The sequence below is a fragment of the Scyliorhinus canicula genome, chromosome 16, assembly GCF_902713615.1.
Source record: "Scyliorhinus canicula chromosome 16, sScyCan1.1, whole genome shotgun sequence".
NCBI lineage: Eukaryota > Metazoa > Chordata > Chondrichthyes > Carcharhiniformes > Scyliorhinidae > Scyliorhinus > Scyliorhinus canicula.
Genome location: NC_052161.1, coordinates 120,836,985 through 120,842,705, shown reverse-complemented (window position 1 = coordinate 120,842,705; position 5,721 = coordinate 120,836,985).

The window sequence follows — 5,721 nt, the reverse complement described above, 5'->3', positions numbered from 1 at the left end:
TTTGCAGTGATGTGTTGAATTTATATGTTTCTCTGTTTAAATAGCACTCTTAACCCTGATTTTGGCTAAGTTTACAAATAGGTCTTGCCAACAATTAGCACTAAGATTGATCTGCCCAAACGTAGTTATTCATAGAATCTACAGTGCAGAAGGAGGCCATTTGGCCCATCGAGTCTGCACCGGCCCTAACAAAGAGCACCCTACTGAAGCCCATGTATCTACCCTATCCCAGTAACCCCCACTTACCATTTCTTTTGGACAATAAGGGCAATTTAGCATGGCCAATCCACCCAACCCGCACATCTTTGGACTGTGGGAGGAAACTGGAGCACTCAGAGGAAACCCACGTAGACACGGGGAGACAGCCAGGAATAGAATTGGGACCCAAGAGCTGTGAAGCAACTGTGCTACCCACTATGCAACAATGTGCTGCCCTTTTGATTAGTATTGTTGCAAATAAACATATTGCTAGGAGCGAAGTGACAGTATGGGATTTGCCCAGGGTCCGTATAAATATAACTTCAGGAATGTTGTAAAATGTTCCCCGAAGTAGATTTGTTTCTTCCCCAGTGGGCTACAACAGTAGGAACAATGTGAGAAACTCCAGGGCAGACTTGGGGAATTACAGAGCCCATCTTCCTGGAGCTTATGCTATGCATCAGAGGAAGCTGTGCTACAAGTGGCTGCATGTAAAAGCTTGTTTTCTGCCTGTGGAATGATCAAACCTTCAAGGCACCAATGTATCAGCTTGGTTGAATTCTGACACTCTCCTCTGAGGCATGAATTTGCAGATTCAAATCTGCAGAAATTGGGCTTGTAATCCATGCAGAAACATGTGCCGCTGTAGATTATCTGCTCATTTATCTTACTGTTTGTGTGATCTGCCCATGTACAAATTTGCTGTCAGGTTTCCCTGAGTTCTAGCAGTGAGCACACTTTAAATGTAAATAATTGGCTGCAGTGCTCTGGGAGGTCCTGAAGCTTTAAGAGATGCAACACAAATATACATCTTCAGCACGCTGGGAACTATACTGAGTAAGAGCCTGAGACTGCACCAGAAATTTGCAGTTTGTTTCCAAGCAAATTTCTATATGTTTCAAACAAGGCCTGGGGTTAATTTCAAGCAGAAATTTGGCAACGTTGCACACGCTTAACTGGTTTGGAATCATTTAATGACAACTTTAACTGGGGGTTTTACAGAAGAGGGTGGGAGCTGAATTGCCACGTGGATTGTTGCAATGTAAAGAAGCTCAGATTTTAAATATCCACACAGCACCGCCTCTGCTCTACATCTGTTCAACAGCAAAGAATGGAATGTGAAGAATTAGTGTGTGAAAGGTCAGCATCCACAGGCCTGTTGAGAATTATTTTCAGATGGTATTTCTAAAACCTTCCTGCAATTTGTTAGACAGTTAGTATAATATACATATCTACCTCATCGTATCTTAATGTTCAAGCCCCTGAGGCCTGCTGGTTCAAGTAGTCTATTGCGGGACAGTTTTGTTGTGCAGTGGGTAGCAATCTTTGCCTCTGCTCCAAGTTCCAGTCCCACCCGAGACCCAGGGCTTGATGGCCAAGGAAAGTGTGTTCATAACACGACCAAACAGATTGAATATCGAATAGCTGCAAACCTTCCCAGCACACGTCAAAATGCAGATGGTAAGAAGAGGAAAGATTGCCGCTGAGCTGCCTTCTTGAACCAGTGTAGTCCCTGTGCCATGTCATGGAACTCTACCATTGCTATTCGAAAGCTCCAGACCGCAACGTGTGTAAAAATACATGTTGCCAGAACCAGTTGGACTCAAATGAGCGGTAACCCTCCACATCACCATGCAACCCTTCCCAGAGCCATTTCATGCAAACATCATGCAAATTTGTGTTAGTTTACATATCTGATGAAACAAGGGGAGTGATTCAACGGGATAAAAAGAGTCCTGTTTCAGGCGCACTAAGCAGGGTGTTCCTTGGCACTTTGCATTTTTTTTGGCTTCAGCGGGGAATGAGGCCACTCGGGAGTCTCCAGTGGCGTGGGAGACCCTGCCCCCAGGTGCCATTATGCCTGATCCACGTTTTGTGTGGACCCATGCTAAGCAGTGCCCCGGTAAGCTCTCCCAAACAAGGTCGCTAGGTCCCGGGCACCCGGAGAATCCGGCACAGGCATATTTAAATAGGCTGAATGGCTTGTTAAACTATGCTAATCTGGACCCCACCCAGCAAGGGCGCAATCCAAATTCCGTTGAATCTCAGTAGACGTTTTGAGCATCATGAATCTCTCGAGATTCAACAGCATAGTCACATCATCAGGTCGGGCACGATAAGGTCAGTAAATTACACCCAAGGTATCAGCTGTTTTACAAGCATTCACTTCCCTAGTACAACTCGTTCTCGGGAAGCCTTGAAGGTATTTCTGTATTTTTATTCTGCACAGGCTCACGGTAACACTCAATTCTGTTTTTTACGAATATATTAAAAAAGGACATGTTAATGCTATCTATCAAGTCTGATGTGTTGGGTATGCTGGGTCTGCGAGGACTGCATGTACCAGAGCAGTGAGACACGCTACCAACACTTGTAGAAGTACAACTCTATTTTATTTAGCTATGAGCTGTTAAACATACTTGCACTGTGGGTTGACACTATGTTAGGTTGATTGGAGACCTGAGGCTAACCTGACAAGACTATACTGCTAGCACACGGTAGATGTTCGTGTTGCTGATCACGGGCTCTGGCTGTCTCAGAAGCTGCATCCCGAATGAGCGGGAAAACTAGTGCCCTCTGGCTTTATAGTGGCCGTGTCCTGTCTGGTGATTGGCTGCTGTGTTCTGTGTGTTGATTGGTCAGTCAGTGTCTGTCTATGCACCATCATATACCTGTGTGTATATTGTGACAAAGTCTGTCCTATTCTCTAGGCAGCACGGTGGCGCAGTGTTTAGCACTGCTGCCTCAGAGCGCTGAGGTCCTAGGTTTGATCCTGGCTCTGGGACAGTGTCCGTGTGGACTTTGCACATTCTCCCCGTGTATGCGTGGGTTTCTCCCCCACAACCTAAAGATGTGCAGGTTAGGTGGATTGGCCACGCTAAATTGCCCCTTAATTGGATAAAATGAGTTGGGTACTCTAAATTTTAAAAATGTCTGTCCTATGCTGGGCGGTACAGTGGTTAGCACTGCTGGTTCACAGCACCGAGGACCTTCGCGCAGGAAGCCAACAAACTGTTGTCAACTGCCCAACAGCCTAGGCCACACCCACACCTACCGTCACAGCCTCATAAGTCAGATCGGCCTTCTAGAAAGTGAACCCACGGAAAACAACGGGTCCTGACGGAGTCCCTGATCGTGCACTTAGATCCTGTGCGGACCAACTGCCGGGTGTTCACACAGACATCTTCAACCTCTCCCTACTCCGTTCCGAGGTTCCCAACCTTTATACCCGTGCCAAAGAAGAACCAGGCAACATGCCTCTATCATTATGGAGTGCTTTGAGGGGTTGGTCATGAAACACATCAACTCCATACTTCCATAATGCCTTGCTCCAATGCAATTCACATACTGTCACTATCGGTCCACAGCAGACGCCTGGCCCTACACTCAACCCGGGAGCATCTTGCCAACAGGACTCCTATGTCAGACTCCTATTCTGTACTCCATGTTGTACGGCGCTGCCACCACAGGCTACCATCTTGCGCATGCACGGCCACGGATCCAACCATTCTGCGTCCCGGCCATTCTGCGTCCGTATCGGCAGGTAAAACCGGGGGCTTCACATGACGCGGCTGCTAGCCCCCCACCAGATGTAGCATCGGTGAGGGGTGGGCGCCGACATATTAGTCGTAAGGCCAGATGCATCCTCCAGATATAGCCCACAGAATAGGAGAACCTAGCCCAAGATGTTCACTGAAAGAAAAATACTTTGAGCAAACCATGGTCATTTACTTCATTTTCATTGACCTCGCAAAGGCTTCTGATACTGTCAGCAGGGAGATCCTCTATCCTGTAATGGTGTGGTGCCCAAAGAAATTTGTCAGGATCAAACAGCTGTTCCACGATGGAATGATTTGATATTTTGTTTAGTGCAGTATCCCTTTAAGTGGCTGCCCAAGTTACTTTATCCCTCAGTTCATTTAATTTTGTTTAATTGCCCCTGACCCGTAGAGCTTCTGTTACTTTTGTCAAGGATCAATATCATCTTATTGCTGCCTGTGAACAATGTCACACAGCAGCCTTTGTCCAAGTCACAACACATATGTTCCAATGCCTCAACTGTTTCCAACTCCAGGCTGGGACTATATAACCATTCTCTGTGCTCATCCATCCTCTTCTTCGACATCTAAGGACAACCATCAGCGTAGAAAGCAAGGCAGCCAATGTGTCACAGCAACCTTCCATAAAAAGCTATATACCACATAATCTGCTTTTGTGATGTTGATTGAGGGATAGATGCTAGCCAGGAACCAAGGGATCTTTTACATCTACCTGAGCAAGCAGATGGAGCCTTGCACTGGAGTATCAGCCTTGCTTTTTGTACTCGAGCCCTGGAGTAGGCCTTGAACCCAGAACTTTGAAATTCAGCCATAAGAATGCTTTGAACTGAGCCACAGCTGATACTTACTAGTGGTAGTGTGTAGGGTGAGCATTGTGCTGAAACCAATACCTATGTCACGAGTTGCTATTATTCACTAGTTTTAGCCATGGCTTTCAGCATTCTAAATCTGCGTTGGCTGCTTCTGAGAAGTCTCCCTCTGTGATACAGCCATCACCCCTGCCTCATTCAGTTTTCTGCTCTTTTTCATCATCCTGTTTGGTTGTCCTTAAATGTTCAGCTCTATGCAACTTCTTGTTGCATTTTGTTGTTGTCTCAGCTGATCGATGGTAAGGAACAGGAATCACACTTCGTACTCTGTGAACCTGCCAGTGAGTGCACTGAGTTCACAGAGTGAATAGTTGCCTTAAATTCCAGCTGTAACCAAACCTGTCCCTCAAATAATCAGCCTACCCTGTATTCAACTGAAATCCCTCTCCTGTCAGCACAAGATGTGTTTGGCAAAAGCTCAAAAATTTCAAGAAAAAAATGAGAGAAATAAGCATGTATCCAAGGAGGAAGAGATGACATTTTAAAACTAAGGTTTTCATCAAAACCTGAACCTGCTTCTTTTTCAGAAGTTGCCCTGTTGTTTTTTTTTTAATCATTTCTGTTCTTCTTTCAGTTAATGAATTCCAGTGTTATAAACTTTGCTGGGTTTATTTAAGTTCAATGTTCGTTCTGAGCAAGAGTTTATCCCTGAACCACAGGAGTGAATGTCTCCACTGACCTGTTTCTTGTTGAACAAGATCCTGTCTCCTGTTCTTCCACTTGCTGTCGACTGTTTAAGGGTTTTAGTGAGAACAAATTCTAGAAATGATGATGTCTGTCCAATTTTATCACAGCAAAATCATTAAGAATGAAAAAGGTTTTATTTAAACCCAAAACCCACAGCACCTCATAAATGTTGCGAATCAGGGATTGCAAAGATGATTCTGGATAGGAGCGAAAGTAACAGGGTAGTTTTTATGGGAGACTTTAACTTTCCAAATATTGACTGGAAACACTATAGTTTGAGTACTTTAGATGGGTCCGTTTTTGTCCAATGTGTGCAGGAAGGTTTCCTGACGCAGTATGTAGATAGGCCAACGAGAGGTGAGGCCGTATTGGATTTGGTACTGGGTAATGAACCAGGACAGGTGTCA